Source organism: Rhinolophus sinicus, chromosome X (genome assembly GCF_036562045.2).
Source record: "Rhinolophus sinicus isolate RSC01 chromosome X, ASM3656204v1, whole genome shotgun sequence".
NCBI classification, from domain to species: Eukaryota; Metazoa; Chordata; class Mammalia; order Chiroptera; family Rhinolophidae; genus Rhinolophus; species Rhinolophus sinicus.
The window spans coordinates 82,083,220-82,106,224 of NC_133768.1; the positions used below are offsets into that span (position 1 = coordinate 82,083,220).

At 38.5% G+C, this 23,005-nt stretch overlaps 1 long non-coding RNA gene across 1 annotated transcript in view; it reads left to right on the forward strand.

Moving 5' to 3' along the window:
- Positions 1-201: 201 nt before the first annotated feature.
- LOC141569606 (uncharacterized) overlaps positions 202-23,005 on the forward strand; it is a 28,695-nt gene continuing 5,891 nt past the window's right edge. Inside the window, exons 1-2 of the long non-coding RNA XR_012493294.1 lie at positions 202-358; positions 2,186-2,243. This is a non-coding gene — a long non-coding RNA (uncharacterized LOC141569606). The remainder of the gene's footprint in view (positions 359-2,185; positions 2,244-23,005) is intronic.

Below are 23,005 nucleotides of genomic sequence, written 5' to 3' on the forward strand. Positions count from 1 at the left end.
AAGCAGAATTGTCTCTATTTCCGCCCCTACTCAACAATTCTCTTTTAGGTGGCAACAGATATGAATGAGTTAATAAGCTTAAAAACAACCTACAATTGCTTTACTAAACCACTGAGTTCCCTAGGCAACATGATTTCTCCTGCTTCTTCCTGTTTCTAAATGCCCCTATGGGAGGAATGGTGAAAATATTAACCTTGGCCAGCATTCAAGGACCTGCTCTACCCCTACCCCTCCCCAACTCTACTCCTCCAGCAATTGACCTTGCCTCCTACTTCATGGAAAACATTGAGGCTGTCAGTGTGAGTTCCCTCAACCTTGAGATCCCCACATCTCTCTCCCTCTCCTCCTACAGGAAAAGGTATGATCCCTCTGTCTGTCCTTTGGATTTCATACTTTCCTGTCTCACTTCCTGCCCCAGGGTTGGTTAATATCCCTTTTCTCCTGTGTTTTCAAACCTTTAAGTATCTACTGGCTGTGTCGCTGCAGCCTGAATCTATTATAGCTTTCCAAAAAACAAATCAAACCAAGAAATCCAACTTCCCTGTCCTGCATTCCTTCTCCCTTTACTTGAGTTTCTCAAGCTTATTGTTTGAGAGCTCATCCTCCTCAGTCCTCACATCCCACTCACTTTCTGGGCCCTTTTGGAACCAGGCTCCAGTCAGTCCTTCTCACACCAAAAGGAATCTGGCATAGGTAACCCAGGACTTCCAAATGGTCTAGTCCAATTTATTATTTAGTTTTCACCTTTCTAGACCTCTCTGCAGCACCCAACACTGTGAACTTCTCCCTCCTGGAAACTCTCTCCTTCCTTTGTTTCTGTCAGACTACACTCCCCCAGTCATCTTTCAATTGCCGGCGAATTTTTATTCTCAATCTCCTGGGTGGGTTCCTCTTCCTCTACCTATCCCTATAATGTTAATCTCCCCCCAAGATTCTATCTTGGCCCTCTTTTTCTCTCTACGACCAGCTAACAACCTATAGATGCTAGGCAAGTAATATGAATAAGTAATGCAAGGATAGTAGATGCTTTCTCCCCTCCCCCATTTTTGAAGCAGTAACCCTCTTCTCTATCTTTCATTTTCCAATTTCAATAGGGTAATGGGTACAAAAAACATTTGACTATCCTCTTTACTATTAACAAAGAAAGAACACATATGATAAAAGACAACTGATATTTGGTCTCAGCATTGGGGAATACAGCAGAGAGAAGAGGGCCTCCTTTAGGTATGCCCTCTGAAGGCAATCAAAGCTGCCAATCAGTTTTGACCAGTTGCTGACATACAAGGATCTAATGCTTTTAAGACAAGTCAGAAATGTGGGCTTTATGTAAAAATCTTTTAGTTAAGTATTTACATCTAATATTTTTTAAATTAACATAATGTGAGAATAAGATGAACATGTATTCGAGCCAGTTCTTATCACCAGGGCCAATAATTCTTAACCTTGGCTTATAAGGCACATTATGCAATGAGCCTTGGTAAGACCTCTGTCCTACATTCTCCCTGGTGATCTTATTCAATGCCAGTGATTTCAACTACCACTCACAGGTTGATAGCTCCTGTCTTTATCACTGCAGCCTAGACCTCTATCCCAGGCCACAAACCCAGTATCCAACTGGACACATTACTGGATATCTCCACCAGGTTGTTCCCATGCCTGTCCTTTTCAAACATGAATGTGCATGTGACTCATGTGGGGGTCTTTCTAAAATGGAGATTCTAATTCAGTAGGTCTGGGATGCTGCCCATGATCATGCATTTTTAACAAGCTCCCAGCATGAGCCACACTTTAAGACACAACTCCCATTTGAATACAAGGTCTTTTCTGCAAGTTTGCTCTCCCCTGTTTACCTCCTCTTGGTAGAAGATACACCATCCACCCAGTCACACAAACAAGGGCTTGGGCATAAAGTGGATGTAGAGGGAATGAGAGAAGTATAAGAGGCATCCTAAACCCTGTCCCATACAACACCTTAACATACATCATATTCATCCATGCCTTTATGTCCTCACTATCACAACCTTGATTTAAGCCCTCATTTTCTCCTGCAGTAGGGATCCTCATTGGTGTCCCTGCTGCAGCATCCACCCCTCCAATGCATCCTCAGTGCTCCTACCAGCATGATACTTTTATTTATTTTTTAAGACTTTTATTAAAATAAAGCTAACATACTGTATTACATTAGTTTCAGGTATACATCATAGTTATTCAACATTTACGCACCTAAAGAAGTGATCACCATGGTAAGTCCAGCAACCATCTGACACTGTACCATGCTATCATAATATTCTTTTTTGTTTTTTTTTTGTTTGTTTTTAATTAAAGTTTATTGGGATCACAATTGTTAGTAAAGTTACATAGATTTCAGGTGTACAATTCTGTATTACATCATCTATAAGTCACGTTGTGTGTTCACCACCCAGAGTCAGTTCTACTTCCATCACCATATATTTGATCACCTTTACCCTCATCTACCACACCCTCCCCCCTTAACCTCTGGAAACCACTAAACTATTGTCTGTGTCTATGAGTTTTTATTTCTCATTTGTTTGTCTTGTTCTTTTGTTGTTTTTGGTTCATATACCTCATATCAGTGAAATCATATGATTCTCTGGTTTTTCTGTCTGACTTATTTCGCTTAGCATTATACCCTCAAGATCCATCCATGTTGTCACAAATGTTCCTATTTCATTTTTTCTTACCGCCAAATAGTATTCCATTGTGTATATATATGACAACTTCTTCATCCATTCATCTATCGAAGGACATTTTGGCTGTTTCCATGTTTGGTCACCGTAAACAAAGCTGCAATGAACATTGGAGCACACTTGTCTTTATGTATAAATGTTTTCAGATTTTTTGGGTAGATACCCAGGACAGGGATCGCTGGGTCATATGGTAATTCTATTTGTAATTTTTTGAGAAACCTCCACACTGCCTTCCATAGCGGCTGCACCAGTCTGCATTCCCACCAATAGTGTATGAGGGTAACATTTTCTCAACAGCCTCTCCAACACTTGTTACTGTTTGTCTTGTTGATGATAGCCATTCTGACTGGGGTGAGGTGATATCTCATTGTGGGTTTTTTTCTTTCTTTCTTTTTAATTTTATTAAATTTATTGGGGTGACAATTGTTAGTAAAATTACATAGATTTCAGGTGTACAATTCTGTATTACATCATCTATAAATCCCATTGTGTGTTCATCACCCAGAGTCAGTTCTCCTTCCATCACCATATATTTGATCCCTCTTACCTTCATCTCCGACCCCCCTACCCCCCACCCCCCTTACCCTCTGATAACCACTAAACTATTGTCTGTGTCTATGAGTTTCTGTTTCTCATTTGTTTGTCTTGTTCTTTTGTTGTTTTTTGGTTTATATACCACATATCAGTGAAATCACATGGTTCTCTGCTTTTTCTGTCTGACTTATTTCGCTCAGCATTACACTCAACATCCATCCATGTTGTCACAAATGTTCCTATATCATCTTTTCTTACCGCTGAATAGTATTCCATTGTGTATATATACCACAACTTCTTCATCCATTCATCTATCGAAGGACATTTTGGTTGTTTCCATGTCTTGGCCACCGTAAACAAAGCTTCAATGAACATTGGAGCACACGTGTCTTTATCTCTAAATGTTTTCAGATTTTTTGGGTAGATACCCAGGAGAGGGATTGCTGGGTCATATGGTAATTCTATTCGTAATTTTTTGAGGAACCTCCACACTGCCTTCCATAACGGCTGCACCAGTCTGCATTCCCACCAACAGTGTATGAGGGTTCCTTTTTCTCCACAGCCTCTCCAACACTTGTTACTATTTGTCTTGTTGATGATAGCCATTCTGATTGGCGTGAGGTGATATCTCATTGTGGTTTTTATTTGCATTTCTCTGATGATTAGTGATGTTGACCATTTTTTCATATGTCTATTTCCAATTTGTATGTCCTCTTTGGAGAAAGGTCTCTTCAAGTCCTCTGCCCATTTTTCAATTGGGTTGTTTGTTTTTTTGTTGTTGAGTTGCATGAGTTCCTTGTATATTCTGGATACTAGCCCCTTATCGGAGGCACTGTTTGCAAAAATCTTCTCCCATTCAGTTGGTGGCCTCTTTATTTTGTCGATGGTTTCTTTTGTTGTGCAGAAGCTTTTAAGTTTCATATAGTCCCATTCGTTTATTTTAGCTTTTACTTCCATTGCCTTTGGAGTCAAATTCATAAAATACTCTTTGAACCCAAGGTCCATAAGTTTAGTACCTATGTTTTCTTCTATGCAGTTTATTGTTTCAGGTCTTATGCTTAAGTCTTTGATCCATTTTGAATTAACTTTGGTACATGGTGACACATAGCAGTCCAGTTTCATTCTTTTGCACGTGGCTATCCAATTCTCCCAGCACCATTTATTGAAGAGGCTGTCTTTGCTCCATTGTATGTTTTTAGCTTCTTTGTCAAAAATTATCTGTCCATATTTATGTGGTTTTATTTCTGGGTTCTCAATTCTATTCCTTTGGTCTATGTGTCTGTTTTTCTGCCATTACCATGCTGTTTTGATTATCGTAGCCCTGTAGTACAAGCCAAAGCCAGGAAGTGTGATACCTCCAGTATTGTTCTTTTTTCTTAAGATTGCTTTGGCTATACGGGGTCTTTTGTGTTTCCAAACAAATCTGATGATTTTTTGTTCTATTTCTTTAAAATACGCCATTGGGATTTTGATGGGGATTGCATTGAATCTGTATATTGCTTTGGGTAGTATGGCCATTTTAACTATGTTGATTCTTTCAATCCATGAGCACGGAATGTCTTTCCATTTCTTTCCAATAATAATATTATTGACTATGCACCCCATACTATACTTTATATCCCCGTGACTATTTTGTAACTACCAATTTGTACTTCTTAATCCCTTGACCTCTTTCACCCACTCCCAATCCCCCTCCCATCTGGCAATTATCAAAATGTTCTGTGTATCTATGAGTTTGTTCCTATTTGTTGGTTTGTTTTGTTCTTTAGATTCCACATGTAAGCGAAATCACATTGCATCTGCCTTTCTCTGTCTGACATACTTCACTCAACACAATTCCCTCCAGGTCCATCCATGCCGCCACAGATGGCAAGAATCCATTCCCTTCCCTGCATATATGTACCACTTCCTCTCTATCCATTCATCCATCGACGGACACCCAGTCTGCCTTTACATCTTGGCCATTGTAAACAACGTTGCAGTGAACATATGGATGCACACGTCCCCTTGAAGTAGCATTTTGGATTTCTTAGGATAAATACCCAGAAATGGAATTACTGGATCGTTTGTCTCTTGAGGTTATTTTTGTTTGTTTGTTTGTTTATTTGTTTGTTTGTTTTAGTTTCAGGTGTATAAAACAACATGTTCGATAGACATTTATATGAGTATACCTCACACAGTGATAACCCCAATAAATCTATTACCCATCTGACACCATACATAGCTATTACAATGCCATTGACTTTATTCCCTATGCTGTACTTTATATCTCTATGACTATTTTTTAATTGTAGTTGACATTCAGTATTATTTTATATTAATTTCAGGTGTACCACATAGTGGTTACACAAGTATATATTTTATGAAGTAATCCCCCCAAAAACTCTAGTACCCATCTGACACTATGCATAATTTTTACAATGTTGTTGACTGTTTCCCATACTATACTTTATATCCTCATTACTATTTTATAACTTTATAACTATCAATATGTACTTTTTCTTTCTTTTTTTCTTTTTTTGTCCAGGTGGTATTTTATTTCATGAAAATAGTTATGGTCTTTTGTACATAAAATATTAGTATTATAGTGTTCAGTGATACAGTCATAAAAGTAGAAAATAATAGTAAGTAATTACAGCTAAATAAAATCAAATTATCATTAGTTCTTCCAAGAATAACAAATCCATTATGGTAAAGTAGAACTATGAAAAAGAAAATATTGAAAATGAAGACAGGGAGAAAGCCGAACAAAGTTTGCAGTAAGGCAGTATCAGTGGGGCAGGCAGGAGAGGGAGGTGTAAAGATAGGCATGGAGTGTATCTAAGAGGTGAGATAGCGAGAGAGTCTAAGATGACTCTCAGGTTTCTGGAGTGCTAGACTGCATGAATGGTGGAGCTATTCCCTGAGATGAGAAAAAACAAATAGAACAATGGAAGAAAGGATCATGCGTTTGCATTGGATGGTTGAGTCATCAGATATGACCAATAAGCAAATGTATATTAATTTCTGGTGGTTCTGGTTCAGGGTGCCTCATGAGATTTCAGTCAGGCTGTTGGCCAAATACATGTCTTCTCAAGGCCTGACTGAGGCTGGAGAAGCCATTTCCAAGCACACATATGGCTGTTGGCAGACTTTCTGGCTGTTGGCTGGAGGCTTCAGTTTTTCACCATGTGGACACAGTCATAAGCCTGCTAAAAACATGGCAGCTTGCTTCCCCCAGAGGGAGAGATGAGAGAGAAAGAGTGAACCAGCTTAATATGAAAGCCACAGTCATATGTAACCTAATCCCAGACATGACATTCCATCACTTCTGTCATATACTATAGACCACACGGACCAATCCTGGCACAATGTGAGAGGGGACTACAAAAAGGTGTGAGTACCAGCTGGTAGGGATCACTGAAGAACATCTTGGAGATTGGCTACCACAGTAGGGCAATACTGATGATAAAATATTAATTGAGGATAATAAAGAATATAAAGAGACCTGAATTATTAAAAAATGCAGAGAAAGAAAACGTGGAGACATCAGAATATTAACTATGTCTGTCTCTGCTGCAGGACTACAGTTTGTTTCAGTTTCTTCTTTATACTCTTTAATATTTTTTATTAAATTTATTGAGGTGACAATTGTTAGCAAATTACATAGATTTCAGGTGTACAATTCTGTATTACATCATCTATAAATCCCATTGTGTGTTCACCACCAAGAGTCAGTTGTCCTTCCATCACCATATAATTGATCCCCCTTACCCTCATCTCCCACCCCCCTCCCCCCTTACCCTCTGGTAACCACTAAACTATTGTCTGTGTCTATGAGTTTTTGTTTCTCATTTGTTTGTCTTGTTCTTTTGTTGGCTTTGGTTTATATACCACATATCAGTGAAATCATATAGTTCTCTGCTTCTTCTGTCTGTCTTATTTCGCTTAGCATTATAGTCTCAAGACCCATCCATGTTGTCACAAACGTTCCTATATCATCTTTTCTTACCACCAAATAGTATTCCATTGTGCATATATACCACAACTTCTTTATCCATTCATCTATCGAAGGACATTTTGGTTGTTTCCATGTCTTGGCCACCGTAAACAAAGCTGCAATGAACATTGGAGCACACGTGTCTTTATCTCTAAATGTTTTCAGATTTTTTGGGTAGATACCCAGGAGAGGGATTGCTGGGTCATATGGCAATTCTATTCATAATTATTTGAGGAACCCCCACACTGCCTTCCATAACGGCTGCACCAGTCTGTAGTCCCACCAACATGTATGAGGGTTCCATTTTTCCACAGCCTCTCCAACACTTGTTACTATTTCTCTTGTCGATGATAGCCATTCTGACTGGAGTGAGGTGATAGCTCATTGCGGTTTTTATTTGCATTTCTCTGATGATTAGTGATGTTGAGCATTTTTTCACAGGTCTATTTGCCATTTGTATGTCGTCTTTGGAGAAATGTCTCTTCAGGTCCTCTGCCCATTTTTCAATTGGTCTTTTTGTTTTTTTGTCGTTGACTTGCATGAGTTCCTTGTATATTTTGGATATTAGCCCCTTATCGGAGGCACTGTTTGCAAAAATCTTCTCCCATTCAGTTGGTGGCCTCTTTATTTTGTCAATGGTTTCTTTTGCTGTGCAGTTTCATATAGTCCCATTCGTTTATTTTAGCTTTTACTTCCATTGCCTTTGGAGTCAAATTCATAAAATTCTCTTTGGACCCACGGTACATAAGTTTAGTACCTATGTTTTCTTCTATGCAGTTTATTGTGTCAGGTCTTATGCTTAAGTCTTTGATCCATTTTGAATTAATTTTGGTACATGGTGACAGATAGCAGTCCAGTTTTATCCAATTCTCCCAGCACCATTTATTGAAGAGGCTGTCTTTCCTCCATTGTATGTTTTTAGCTTCTTTGTCAAAAATTGTCTGTCCATATTTATGTGGTTTTATTTCTGGGTTCTCAATTCTATTCCATTGGTCTATGTGTCTGTTTTTCTGCCAATACCATGCTGTTTTGATTATTGTAGCCCTGTAGTACAAGCTAAAGTCAGGGAGTGTGATACCTCCAGTATTGTTCTTTTTTCTTAAGATTGCTTTGGCTATTCGGGGTCTTTTGTGGTTCCAAACAAATCTGATGATTTTTTGTTCTATTTCTTTTAAAAAATGCCATTGGGATTTTGATGGGGATTGCATTAAATCTGTATATTGCTTTGGGTAATATGGCCATTTTAACTATGTTGATTCTTCCAATCCATGAGCACGGAATGTCTTTCAATTTCTTTGTGTCTTCTTCAATTTCTTTTAAAAATGTCCTGTAGTTTTCAGCATATAGGTCTTTCACATCCTTGGTTAGGTTTATTCCTAGGTATTTTATTCTTTTGCTGCAACTGCAAAAGGAAGTTTTTTTTATTTCTTTTTCTGAGATTTCATTGTTAGTATAAAGGAATGCAATGGACTTTTGTACGTTAATTTTGTAGCCGGCCACTTTACTGTATTCGTTAATTGTTTCAAATAGCTTTTTGGTGGAGTTTTTAGGGTTTTTTATATACAACAACATGTCATCTGCAAAGAGTGACAATTTAACTTCTTCATTCCCAGTTTGGATGCCTTTTATTTCTTTTTATTGACTGATTGCTCTAACAGGACTTCCAACACTATGTTGAAAAGCAGAGGTGATAGGGGACAGCCCTTTCGTGTTCCTGAACATAGAGCAAAGGGCTTCAGTTTTTCACTGTTAATTATGAGATTAGCTGAGGGTTAGTCATATATGGCCTTTATTATGTTAACGTATTTTCCTTCCATACCTATTTTATTAAGTGTTTTTAATCATAAATGGATGTTGTATCTTATCAAATGCTTTTTCTGCATCAATTGATATAATCATATGATTTTTGTCCTTTATTTTGTTTATGTGATGTATCACATTGATGGATTTGCGGATGTTGAACCATCTTTGTGCCCTGGGGATGAACCCCACTTGGTCGTGATAAATAATCTTTTGAATGCATTGTTGCATTCGATTTGCTAGAATTTTGTTTAGGATTTTTGCATCTGTATTCATCAGAGATATTGGTCTGTAGTTTTCTTTTTTTGTGTTGTCCTTACCAGGTTTTGGTATCAGGGTAATGTTGGCCTCATAAAATGAGTTAGGGAGTACTGTCTCTTCTTCAATTTTTTGGAAGAGTTTGAGCAGGATTGGTATTAGATCCTCTTGAAGGTTTGGTAGAATTCACTAGTGAAGCCATCTGGTCCCGGACTTTTGCTTTTGGGAAGGTTTTGGATGACTGATTCAATTTCCTTACTGGTGATCGGTCTGTTTAGATTTTCCAGTTCTTCATGGTTCAGCCTTGGAAGGCTATATGTTTCTAATAACTTGTCCATTTCTTCTAGGTTATTGAATTTGGTGGCATATAGTCCTTCATAGTATTCTTGGATGATCCTTTGTATTTCTGTGGTGTCAGTGATAACTTCCCCTTTTTCATTTCTGATTTTGTTGATTAGTGTCTTCTCTCTTTTTATCTTAGCGAGTCTAGCCAAGGGTTTGTCAATTTTGTTAATCTTTTCAAAGAACCAGCTCTTTGTCACATTAATTTTTCTATTGTCTGTTTGTTCTCTATTTCATTTAGTTCTGCTCTGATTTTTATTATTTCCTTTGTTCTGCTGACTTAGGTTTCATATGTTCTTCTTTTTCTAGTTCTTTAAGGTGTAATGTGAGTTTATTTATTTGGGATTTTTCTTGTTTCTTGAGATAGGACTGTAATTATATAAATTTCCTTCTTAAAACTTCTTTTGTTGCATCCAAAAATTTTTGGTAGGATGTATTTTGATTGTCATTTGTTTCTATGTATCTTTTGATCTCTCCTCTAATTTCTTATTTGACCTGGTCATTCTTTAAAAGTATGTTGTTTAATCTACATGTATTTGTGTTTTTTCCTTCTTTCTTTTTGCAGTTGATATCCAATTTCAAAGCCTTGTGATCAGAGAATATGCTTGGTATGATTTCAATCTTCTTAAATTTGCTGAGGTTAGTTTTATGTCCCAATATATGGTCTATCCTTGAGAATGTTCCATGTACACTAGAAAAAAATGTATAGTCTGATGTTTTAGGATGAAGTGCTCTATAAATGTCAATTATGTCCATTTCATCTAATGTGTCATTTAGGGCTGCTATTTCATTATTTATTTTCTGTTTGGATGATCTATCCATAGCTGTCAATGATGTATTTAGGTCCCCTAGTATAATTGTGTTTTGGTCAATTTCTCCCTTTAGTTCTGTTAGTAGTTGCTTGGTATATTTCGGTGCTCCCTGGTTGGGGGCATAAATATTGATGACTGTTATGTCTTCTTGTTGTATAGTCCCCTTTACCATTATGAAATGTCCATCTTTGTCTCTTGTTACCTTTTTCACCCTGAAGTCTGTTTCATCTGATATCAGTATGGCTACACCTGATTTTCTCTGGATACCATTTGCTTGGAGTGTCAATTTCCACCCTTTCACTTTGAGTCTATGCTTGTCCTTGTAGCTGAGATGTGTCTCTTGGAGACAGCATATGGTTGGGTTTAGTTTTTTGATCCAATCTGCTACTCTGTGCCTTTTTATTGGTGAGTTCAGTCCATTTACATTTAGAGTGATTATTGATATGAGAGGATTATTGTCATTCTATCATTAGTTTTCTTGTATGGCTGTGTCTCCATTGTTTCTTTCCCTATTTGTTGTTGTCTATTATTTCTGTGTGGTAGTATTCTATGATGTTTCCCTCTGTTTCTTCTTTTATTATAGTATATATTTCTGTTCTGGATTTTTTTTGTGTGGTTACCATTAAGTTTATGTAAAAGAAAGTTTGATATTTAGAGTATTCCATTTTCTTCAGCATGCTTACTTTCTCCATTCCCATATTCGGTTCAGGCCTTTACTCTCCCCTTTTATGTTTTGGTTGCCACAAATTGTCCCTGTTGATGGTGGTCGAATAGCCTCCTTTAGTATTTCTTGTAGTGCAGGTCCTGTATTAGAAAATTCCCTCAGCTTCTGTATGTCTGGAAAGGTCTTTATTCCTCCTTCATATCTAAAGGATATCTTTGCTGGATATATTATTCTTGGCTCATAGTTTCTCTCTTTCAATAGTTTGAATATTTGGTTCCACTCCCTCCTGTCTTGCAGAGTTTCTGTTGAAAAATCTGATGATATGGGCTTTCCATTGTAGGTTACCGTCTTCTTTTCCTTGGCTGCCTTAAGGATTCTTTCTTTGTCGTTGGTTTTTGACAGCTTCAATACAATGTGCCTTGGAGAAGGCCTGTTGGGGTTGAGGTAATTAGGTGTTCTATTTGCTTCTGGGATTTGAGGATCCAGTTCTGTCCACAAGTTTGGGAAGTTCTCATTGAGTATTTGTTTGAATATACTCTGTGTTCCCTTCTCTTTCTCCTCTCCTTCTGGAATTCCCATTATTCTTATATTGCTTTTTCTGATGGAGTCAGAAAGTTCTTGTAGAGTTCTTTCATTTATTTTAAGTCTCAAGTCTCTTTCTTCTTCCATTTGTGTCATTTTCAGATTTCTATCTTTGATGTCACTGATTCTTTCATCCCTCTGGTCAACTCTACTACCTAAACTGGCTATTTCATTCTTCTTTTCTTTTATTGAGTTCTTAATCTCCAGAAATTCTATTTGGTTCCTTTTTTAAATTTCAATCTCTTTGGTAAAATGCTCATTTTTTTTCTTTGATTGTGTTTCTGAGTTCATTAAACTGCCTTTCTGTGTTTTCTTGCATCTCATTGAGTTTTTCAGAACTGCAATCTTGAATTCTCTGTCATTTAAGTCACATATTTCCATATCTTTAAGTTCATTTTCTGGAGACTTTTCACTTTCTTTCTGAGCTTTCGTGTTGCCTTGGTTATTCATGGCAATTACTGATTTGTTATTTCTCTTCCCAGACATCTACAGGAGTGGGTTCTGCAACAGGTTGTTTGGAAGAGGTGTTTCTTTTAGTTTCCAGTACGTGTTGGTAAAATATTTTTTTTCTCTTCGACTGCAGCCCTTTTTTCTCTCTCACATTGTAGTGTTATGTTTTCTCTGCACTATTCCAGTTTCTCACACAATTGGGAGATTCCCTGGAAGGCGGGCTTCTCCTCGGTTAACAGTTCGCCTGGGTCATAGGGCACCGTGTCCCTGTGGGGATGGGGAGAGCTTTTGAAAGTCCAAAGCTCTTCCTGCACCAGATTCAGAGTCTGTGTGTTTCAGCAGTTCTATTTACTCCTGCAGGGATCTACCCAGATAGATGGAAACAAGGGTGGGGTAGGTTGTGAGAGGTAGCCCAGAGCAATGGCGGGGACCACCCAGCCAGTCCTGCTTCTGTGTCTCCCTCCCTTTTGTGGGAACTAGTTGGGCTGCAGACCACAGTTCTCAGAACTGCAAATATTCTGTTCTTTTGATCTGACACTCCTACTGTTCCACTTCTAGCATTGGGCAGATGGGGGCAGGGTGAACTCTGGGAGGATAGGGAGGGTGCGGCTAGTCTCAGTTCTAAGGCTTCTGTTCTCTGCTTGGCAGAGAGGACTTAAACCACCGTGTTCAGCCTTCTTCCCTCAGTCTTTGCTCCGAGGTCTCTGCCGTGAGCATTGGGTTCAACCATGTTATATGCTGTTCCCTCAGCCCTGTGGGCCATTAACAGAGTCCTAGCAGTCCGGGTTCTTCCCTCTCCTGCAGCTGCATTAGTTCCAGGATACAGTGAGCTGGGAGCACTGAGCTAGGTCCCCGTCTCCAAACTTCTCCTTCCCTCTTCCCCTGCTCATGCAATTTGCCCAGCTTTAGGTTAATTCAGTAGTGAGCCTCGTCACCTTGCCTGTCTGCTGTGCAGGGAGTCCTTTGTGAAGTTATAGCTGTTTAATTTATTGTAAATTTCAGGGGAGATTTCCAGAGGCTTACCTCATGCTGCCATTTTGATGACGTCTCTTGTCATTTTGTTTTCATTTTCATTTGTCTCATGGTATCTTTTGATTTCTTCTTTGATCTCTTTGTTAGCCATTCAATGTTTAGTTGCATGTTATTTAGCCTCCAAGTGTTCTTGTGTTTTTCAGGGTTTTTTTGTTTGTTTCTTTGTTTGTTTGTTCGCTTGCTTGTTTTAATTAATTGACTTCTAGTTTAATACTATTGTGGTAGGAGAAGATGCTTTATATGATTTCAGGCTTCTTAAATTTATTGAGACTTGTTTTTTTGGCCTAACTTGTGGCTTATGTTGGAAAGTGTTCCATATGCCCTTGAAAAGAATGCACATTTTGCTTCTTTGGGGTGAAATGCTCTAAAAATATCAATTAAATCTTTCTGGTCTAGTGTATCATATAAGACTTTTTTTTCCTTGTTAATTTTCTGTCTGTAAGATATGTCCATTGGTGTCAATGGAGAGTTAAAGTCCCCTACTATGATTGTGCTACTGTAAATCTTTCCTTATATGTCAGTCAATATTTGTTTTATATATAGTTGCTCCTATGTTGGGCATTTAGATGTTTTCTAGTGTTATGCCCTCTTGTTGAATTGATCCCTTTATCATTATGTGATGTCCTTCTTTGTGTCTTATTGTAGTCTTCATTTTAAAGTCTATTTTGCCTGATATAAGTATTGCTACCCCAGTTTTTTTTTCTCGTTTCCATTTGCATGAAATATCTTTTACCATCATTTTACTTTCAGTCTGTGTGTGTATTTCGATCTGAGGTGAGTCTCTTGTAGACAACATATGTATGGGTCTTGTTTTCTTATTCATTCATTTAGCCTATATCTTTTGATGGGAGCATTTAATCCCTTTACATTTAAAGTGATTATTGATAGGTACATGGTTATTGCCATATTATTATTCATATTTTTTATCTTCTTTTGTTAGTTTTCCTCCTTATTCTCTTCTTTAAAAAGTCCCTTTATCACTTCTTGTAATACTGGCTTGGTGGTAATGAATTTCTTTAGCTTTTTCTTGTATGGGTAGCTGTTTAACTTTCCTTTGATTCTAAATGATAGTTTTTCTGGGTAGAGTACTCTTGGTTATAGGTTCTTTCTTTTCATCACTTTGAATATTTCCTGCCAATCCCTTCTGGCCTGCAAAGTTTCTGTTGAGAAATCAGCTGACAGCCTTATGGGAACTCCCTTGTAGCTAACTAACTGCTTTTAAGATTCTCTCTTTGTCTTTAACCTTTGGCATTTTAATTATAATGTCACTTGATGTGGGCCTCTTTTGGTTCATTTTTTTTCAGACTCTCTGTACTTCTTGGGCTTATGTGTCTATTTCCTTCACCAGGTTAGGGAAGTTTTCCATTATTATTTCTTTAAATAAGTTTTTAATTCCTTTCTCTTTCTCTTCTCCTTCTGGCACCCCTGTGATGTGAATGATGGTATACTTGATGTCATCCCAGAGGCCCCTTGAACTCTCCTGATTTTTTTGGATTATTTTTTCTTTTTGCTATTCTGATTGGGTATTTTCTGCTACCTCAGGTTCTAAATTGCTGATTCATTTATTTGTTTCATCTAATCTACTGTTGATTTCCTCTAATGTATTATTGATTTCACTTATTCTATTGTTCATTTCTTACTGGTTCTTTTTTATGTTTTCTATCTCCATTTTTATGTTTCCTATCTCTTTGTTGAAGTTCTCCCTGAGATTATTGAGCATCCAGTGTTTTGACCTTTGCATCTTGTAAATTGCTTGTCTCCATTTTGTTTAGTTCTTCTTCTGGAGCTTTTTCTGTTCTTTCATTTGGGACATGTTTCTTTGTCTCCCCATTTTGGCTTCCTCCCTGTGCTTGTTTCTATGTATTAGGCAGGGCTGCCATGTCACCCAGTCTTAGTAGAGTGGCCTTATGTAATAGATGTCCTGTGGGGCCCAGTGGTACAATCTCCCTGGTCACTTGAAATGGATGCTCCAAGTGTATCCCTGTGTGAGTTGTGTGTGCCCTCGTATTGTAGTTGATCCATGGTTGCTATTTCCATGTCAATGTGAGAGATTGACCGTTGGGCTGATTGCTTATGAGGTCTGGCTATAACTGCAGTGGAGGAGCTGTTGTGCAGATGCTCACTCTGTAGAGTAAGATTTGCTTTAGCAGGGCTCTAATGCCTGCAGTTTGTCCTTTGGGTGTGTCATCCTCAGAGGCAGGTGGTTGGTGTTCCAGCTCTGTCTGAAGGTGGAAACTGGGCATGACAGCCCATGCATCTCCTGGGAGGAGCCCCACCACAGGTCAAGTTCAGCTGCAGCCTGTGCCCTAACCAGAGCCACCTGATAAGAGCCACAAAGCAATCCATAGATGGTTGTCACCTGCTCTGGGCTTGAAGGTGCCTTGAGAGGCAAAGCCTTGAACCGAGGCTGGCTGCCACTAGTGCCAGGCTTGGGGTTGCTCAGCAAGTGGTAGGGGACATGCTACAGCCAGATGCTGTTTGTTTGAGTTTTGGGAATCTTTGAGAGATTTTAGGAAAGTCTGAAGCACAAGCCAAGACATGCCATTTGTATGGAAAAGCCACTGGAAGTGGCTTGGATGTGCCTGAAAATTGTGTGGGATGTAGTCTCAGGGAATCAGCAGGGAAGGGTGAACGAACAGTGTTAGCCAGGTTGATGGAGACTCAGGTATGGCAGCCACTGGGGTCTGCACACCAGGAGGGTGGAAGGCTCAACAAAGAAACAATGGATTATACCAGCACTTCTGTCTGGGAGAAAGCTGCCTTTCCAGCTCTTATCCTGAAGTCAGACAACTCAGTTCCTCCGCCATGTATCCTCAGTGCCTTTCAAGCTGCTGTCCCAGTGCTGGAGTTCAGAGTGAGTGAGTCTGTCAGTGAGTAAGTTTGTGTGCAGGCCCTGTAAGAGGAGCCCCTAGGACTGCAGCCATCTTCCATCTCACTCAGCCACAGTCTCTTCTGGTTTTCACAGCCAGACATTGTGGGGACTTCTCTCCAGCACTTAAACCATGCACCGGGGAGCCTAGTGTTGGTCTGGCACTACTTGCTCCTCAGGGAGACCTCTGCAGCTGAGATACCTCTCACCATTTTTAATATGTGGGAGTGGAACCAGTCCGTTCAACATTCTACATCTACCAGTCTCCACATGGCTTCTTCTGTATATCCTTAGTTACAGGACTTCTGTTCAGCTAAACTTCAGACAATTCTCAATGATGATTCTTCTGTAGTTTAGCTGTAATTTTGATGTGGTCATGAGAGGAGGCAAGCACAGTGTTTAACTACTCTGCCTTCTTGACCGGAAATCCTAGCATGATACTTTTAAAAAGTAAAGTGATGTCATGTAAAGCCTGAGCCTCTGAAACTAGACATCTGGGTTTAAATCCCAGCTCTGTCTCTTACTAACTATGTGGCTTTGGGCAAGTAGCTTAACCCCTCTGTGTATCAGTTTCCTCATCTATAAAAAAGAAGGTGATAGTAGAACCTAACTCACTGTGAGATAAATGAGGCAATATATGTAAAGTGTTTGTAGCATTCAATAAATACACATTAGCTACGATGTTGGCCTTGTCACTCCCAGCTTTGGGATAGTTGCAGTGTTGGGAGTAAGGAAGAAGTAGAAAGAGATAAAGCTGGACAAGTAGGGTGAGGCCAGATCATGGAAGGTTAGAGTACTGGGTTGGGCTTCCTGGGAAAACAGACTATGCAATGGAAGTTAGTATGTAGGAATTTTATTGGGGAGTGCTCTTGGGATCTACACCTGAAGGTAAGGCAAGGAAGCAGAGTCAGGTAATGGGAGAAGTTGAGCTACAGTGCAGTCACAACACAGCTTCAGTCAATCCCACCGGGAGCTCCAAGGCTGGGCTGGCCCCATAGAGTCATCCTCAGTTGGGGCAATGGGAACAGGACTTTATACTCCTGTATTGATCATTCATTGCCAGCAGGGTCCCTTAAGAAGGAGATGTGACTTTGGACCAGGAAGCTCTCTTTGGCCCCGATCTCAGGAGGAAGATTTGTTGCAAGCTGTTAGCCACTAACACTTTCAGTAATTAGGGAGCAGGGGACATGAGTTAGTGCCTGTGTCTCAGAAGTGGCAGTAGGAGGTGAAATTGGGGTAGCCCACCACTGTGATAACCATACTAAGAACCCTGGACTTAACTTCACTGACATTGGGGAGTCATTAAAGTGTTTCCACAGAATGGGGCATGCTGTTTGGCACCACTATGCCTTTGCTCGGATTGCTTCCTCTATCTTTGGTGTTTCTTACCTGGATTAGAATCACCTGGGTGCTTGTGCACTTGTTGGAACTAGAGATGAAATAGCTAAATACTGAGAAGACAAGCGTTGGAGCCACACTAATTACATTTGTGTTCTGACATCGCCACCTTACTAACTCTGTGACAGTGGGCAAGTTCCTTAACTTCTCTATACCTAAGTTTCTTCAGCTGTGAACTGGGAATAACATAACCAATTGTCTCACAGTGTTTTATGAAGCATATATGAGTTACTCCATACAAAGGGCTTATTTAATTTTTTGTTGAAATATATTTGACATACCAACATTGTGTATATTTAAAATATACAAGATGTTAATTTGATAAATTTGTGTATGTAATATGATTGCCATTTTGTAGTGATAGCACCTATATCACATAGCATGATTATCATTTCTTTTTAGTGGTTGGGATAATTAAGGTCTAGTCTCTTAGCCAGTTTGATCATAATAGAATATTGTTTTCCATAATCACTGTACTGTACATTAAATCTCTAGGGCTTATTTACTACTCTTGACAAGTTCATACTCTTAAACAACATCTGTCATATTCCCCACATCCCATCCCCTGGTAACCACCATTTTACTCTGTTTTTCGAAGTTTGGATTTTTCAGATTCCACATATGAGTGATATCATACAGTATTTATCTTTCTCTGTCTGATTTATCTCACTTAGCATAATCCCTAGCACATAATAAGTGCTCAAACAATGATAGCTATTTCCAGGCTTTACCTTAGACTTAATGGATCAGAATCTTTGGTGGCTTATCCTAGGAATAGACATTTTAATAAATACCCTCCCCACTCCAGATTATTATGATCCTCACTAAAGTTTGAGAACCATTGGTTTCCCCAGAAAACTCATCCCTTTTTTGTCCACCTGGTAAAGATTTTAAAGACTGAGCTCAAATGTTACCTCCTATTCCTAGATCAGACCCCCCCCATCCTTCCTTTGCTTACCTCTCCCTGACCGTGTGCAGACCTCACCACAGCATCTATTACCTTTGACTGTCTGTCTCCTCTTGCTACATGGTGAGGTTCTTCCTTGAAGGGAAAGACTTTGCATCCCTAGCATCTGCCACAGAGCCTAGCATGGAGCTCAATAGAGGATGGTCAAGTGGATGTGGATGGACAGGCTCCTTTTGAGTCTCTTTAAAATTTCATTACCAAGCGTTGTCTACTGTAGTCTCTGGAATTGAAAATATGAAATCCATATACTTCTATTGTTTGAGACATAGTTGGCAACTTTAGTGTTTTGTTTTTTTATCCTTTAAAAGTTTGAACTTTGTATTGCTTTTTACAATAATAAAAGTAATCTATGCTCACTGTACAAAAAAGAAAGCAAAAAATACCCATAATCATACAACCCAGAGATAACTGATATTAGCTTTTAGGTGTATTTCCTTCCGATTTTTTTTCTGTACATGTATATTTAACATAATGGTTTTTCATATTCTAATCAATTCAAGTCCACAAGTATTTATTGAACACCTACTATATGCCAGCCAGTATTCTAAGTACAGAGGATATAGCAGTGAGTGAAACAGACAAAATCTCTGTTCTCTTATAGCTTATATTCAAGTTGGAGGAGATAACCCCAAAGTGAGGAAATTATACTGTATATTAAGAAGACATTTGTACACCTGAAATCTATGTAATTTTACTAACAATTGTCACCCTAATAAAGTTTTTTTTAAAAAAAGAAGACATATAGATGGCCAGCAGACATACAAAAAAATGCTCAACCTCACTAATCATTAGAGAAATGCAAATAAAAACCACAATGAGATACCACCTCACTCTAATCAGAATCGCTATCATCAATAAATCAGCAAGCAACAAGTGCTGGCGAGGATGTGGAGAAAAGGGAACGCTTGTGCACTGTTGGTGGGCTTGCAGATTGGTGCAGCCACTATGGAAAACAGTATGGAGGTATCTCAAAAAACAGAAAATGGAACTACCTTATGACCCAGCCATTCCACTCATAGGTATCTATCCAGAGAATTCCAAAATGCTAATTAAAAAAAAATATGCACCCCTATATTTATTGCAGTGCTATTCACAATAGCAAAAACATGGAAACAACTGAAATACCCATTGGTAGACGACTGGATTAAGAAACTGTGCTGCAATTATACAATGGAGTATTACTCAGCCATAAAGAAGAATGATGACATCTTACCATTTGCAATGATCTGGATGGACCTAGAGAATAGTATGCTAAGTGAAATAAGTCAGACGGAGAAAGGCAAATACCATAGGATCTCACTTATATGTGGAACTTAAGGAACAGAATAAATGACCAAACTAAGTAGAAATAGTCTCAGAGATATAGAGAAAAAACTGAGGGTTGCTAGATGGGAGGGGGTTGGGATAGGGGAGAAGGTGAGGGGATTAGAAATACAAATTGGTAGCCACAATATTGCCATGAGGATATGAAAGACAGTTTGGGGAATATAATCAATAATGTAAAGATTCCACAAGGTGTCAGATGGGCACTTGTCTTATTAGAGAAACCACTTCATGGATGGTGTAGAGGCTTGACCACTGCGCTGTATACCTGAAGCTGAGGCTGAATAATACAGTATGTCAACTATAATTTTATATATATATATATATATATATATATATATATATATATATATATATATATATATATATATAGTCACAGGATGTGGAGTACAGCATGGGGAATAGAGTCAATGGAATTATAACAACTATATATGATGTCAGAGGGGTAGTACATTGGGGTAGGGGAGTTATCACTTTTTGAGGGGTGTAAATGTCTAATTATTACATTGTTTTGTTCACCTAAAACTAATTTTTTAAAAAAGCAGCACTGAAAAAAAAAAAAAAAAAAGCAGCAGTAAATGCAATGGGGGAAAAAAGCTGGGTAAAGGAATGGAGAGTAGGGGGAGGATGTTTTGAGACTTGAAAGCAGTGAGCGAATGATACATAAGAATATTTGGGGAAGAGCATTCCAACAAAAGAAATCACCGGTACAGAGGAACTGGAACATACCTGATTGTTTGAAGGCCAGCAAAGAGGTCACTGTGACTAGAGTATAGTAATGGAATGAAGTGGGAAACAAGGTCCTAGAGTCCTAAAGGTAAGGGTAGGGTGGGATGGATCAAATCCTGTAGGGCCTTGTAGGACTTTGGGCTTTTACTATGAGTGAGATGGGGAGCTTCCTTGGATACTTAGGTGGTTTCCAGGTTTTTGCTATTATATCATGCTTTGTGATTTTTCTATGCAAATCTCTGTTCATATCCCTCAGTATTTCCCTAGCAAAAATTTCTGGAAGTTAGATTCCTTGGTCACGGGTTATGAATAATTTAAGACTCTTAATGTATGTTGCTGAAAGGACCCACTCACAATGTACTTCAATTTAACAAATATTTATTGGTCACCTACTACATGGCAGACATGGTCTAGGGGCTTAAATAAATTGGTGAACAAAATGAATCTTTCATTCTAGCAATTTCGCTCTCACCAGCATTGTGTCAGAGTGCTTGTCTTGTTACATACTTCCCAACACCAAGTATCACCTTTCTTAAAATGTTTTAAGAAGCCAAAGGCAAAAAGAACACATCAGTAATTTGAATGATGAAAATGGTATATTGTTATTATGTTCCTTTGGATTTATGTGATTACTAGAGAGGTTGAATTACTTCCCACACATTATCTAGGTAATCAGCCAATTGTGCTATTTCTCCTTTAAAGCTCTTAAAAATCTTTGAAAATAATTTAAAGGAGGCAGGAAATTTGAAAACATTAAAAGACTTAACGTACATATCTTGGGAAATAAGTAGTCCTCAGGTCAAGTATATAGGCTTTCGAAATTGATTTGAAGCCAAGGAACATGCAACTTTCATGTTCTTTTTTTTGTTGTTGTTCTTTTTTCTTTCTTTTTTTATTAAATTTATTGGGGTCACAATTGTTAGTAAAATTACATAGATTTCAGGTGTACAATTCTGTATTACATCATCTATAAATCCCATTGTGTGTTCATCACACAGAGTCAGTTCTCCTTCCATCACCATATATTCAATCCCCCTTACCCTCATCTCCCACCCCCCAACCCCCGCCCCCCTTACCCTCTGGCAACCACTAAACTATTGTCTGTGTCTATGAGTTTCTGTTTCTCATTTGTTTGTCTTGTTCTTTTGCTGTTTCTGGTTTATATACCACATATCAGTGAAATCACATGGTTCTCTGCTTTTTCTCTCTGACTTGTTTCGCTCAGCATTACGCTCTCAAGATCCATCCATGTTGTCACAAATGTTCCTATATCATCATTTCTTACCGCCGAATAGTACTCCATTGTGTATATATACCACAACTTCTTTATCCATTCATCTATCGAAGGACATTTTGGTTGTTTCCATGTCTTGGCCACCATAAACAAAGCTGCAATGAACATTGGAGCACACGTGTCTTTATCTCTAAATGTTTTCAGATTTTTGGGGTAGATACCCAGGAGAGGGATTGCTGGGTCATATGGCAATTCTATTCGTAATTCTTTGAGGAACCTCCACACTGCCTTCCATAACGGCTGCACCAGTCTGCATTCCCACCAACAGTGTATGAGGGTTCCTTTTTCTCCACAGCCTCTCCAACATTTGTTACTATTTGTCTTGTTGATGATAGCCATTCTGACTGGGGTGAGGTGATATCTCATTGTGGTTTTGATTTGCATTTCTCTGATGATTAGTGATGTTGAGCATTTTTTCATATGTCTATTTGCCATTTGTATGTCCTCTTTGGAGAAATGTCTCTTCAAGTCCTCTGCCCATTTTTCAATTGGGTTGTTTGTTTTTTGTTGTTGAGTTGCATGAGTTCCTTGTATATTCTGGATACTAGCCCCTTATCGGAGGCACTGTTTGCAAAAATCTTCTCCCATTCAGTTGGTGGCCTCTTTATTTTGTCAATGGTTTCTTTTGCTGTGCAGAAGCTTTTAAGTTTCATATAGTCCCATTCGTTTATTTTAGCTTTTACTTCCATTGCCTTTGGAGTCAAGTTCATAAAATGCTCTTTGAACCCAAGGTCCATAAGTTTAGTACCTATGTTTTCTTCTATGCAGTTTATTGTGTCAGGTCTTATGCTTAAGTCTTTGATCCATTTTGAATTAACTTTGGTACATGGTGACAAATAGCAGTCCAGTTTCATTCTTTTGCACGTGGCTATCCAATTCTCCCAGCACCATTTATTGAAGAGGCTGTCTTTGCTCCATTGTATGTTTTTAGCTTCTTTGTCAAAAATTATCTGTCCATATTTGTGTGGTTTTATTTCTGGGTTCTCAATTCTATTCCATTGGTCTATGCGTCTGTTTTTCTGCCAATACCATGCTGTTTTGATTATTGTAGCCCTGTAGTACAAGCCAAAGTCGGGTAGTGTGATACCTCCAGCAATGTTCCTTTTTCTTAAGATTGCTTTGGTTATTCAGAGTCTTTTGTGGTTCCAAACAAACCTGATGATTTTTTTGTTCTATTTCTTTAAAATATGCCGTTGGGATTTTGATGGGGATTGCATTGAATCTGTATATTGCTTTGGGTAATATGGCCATTTTAACTATGTTG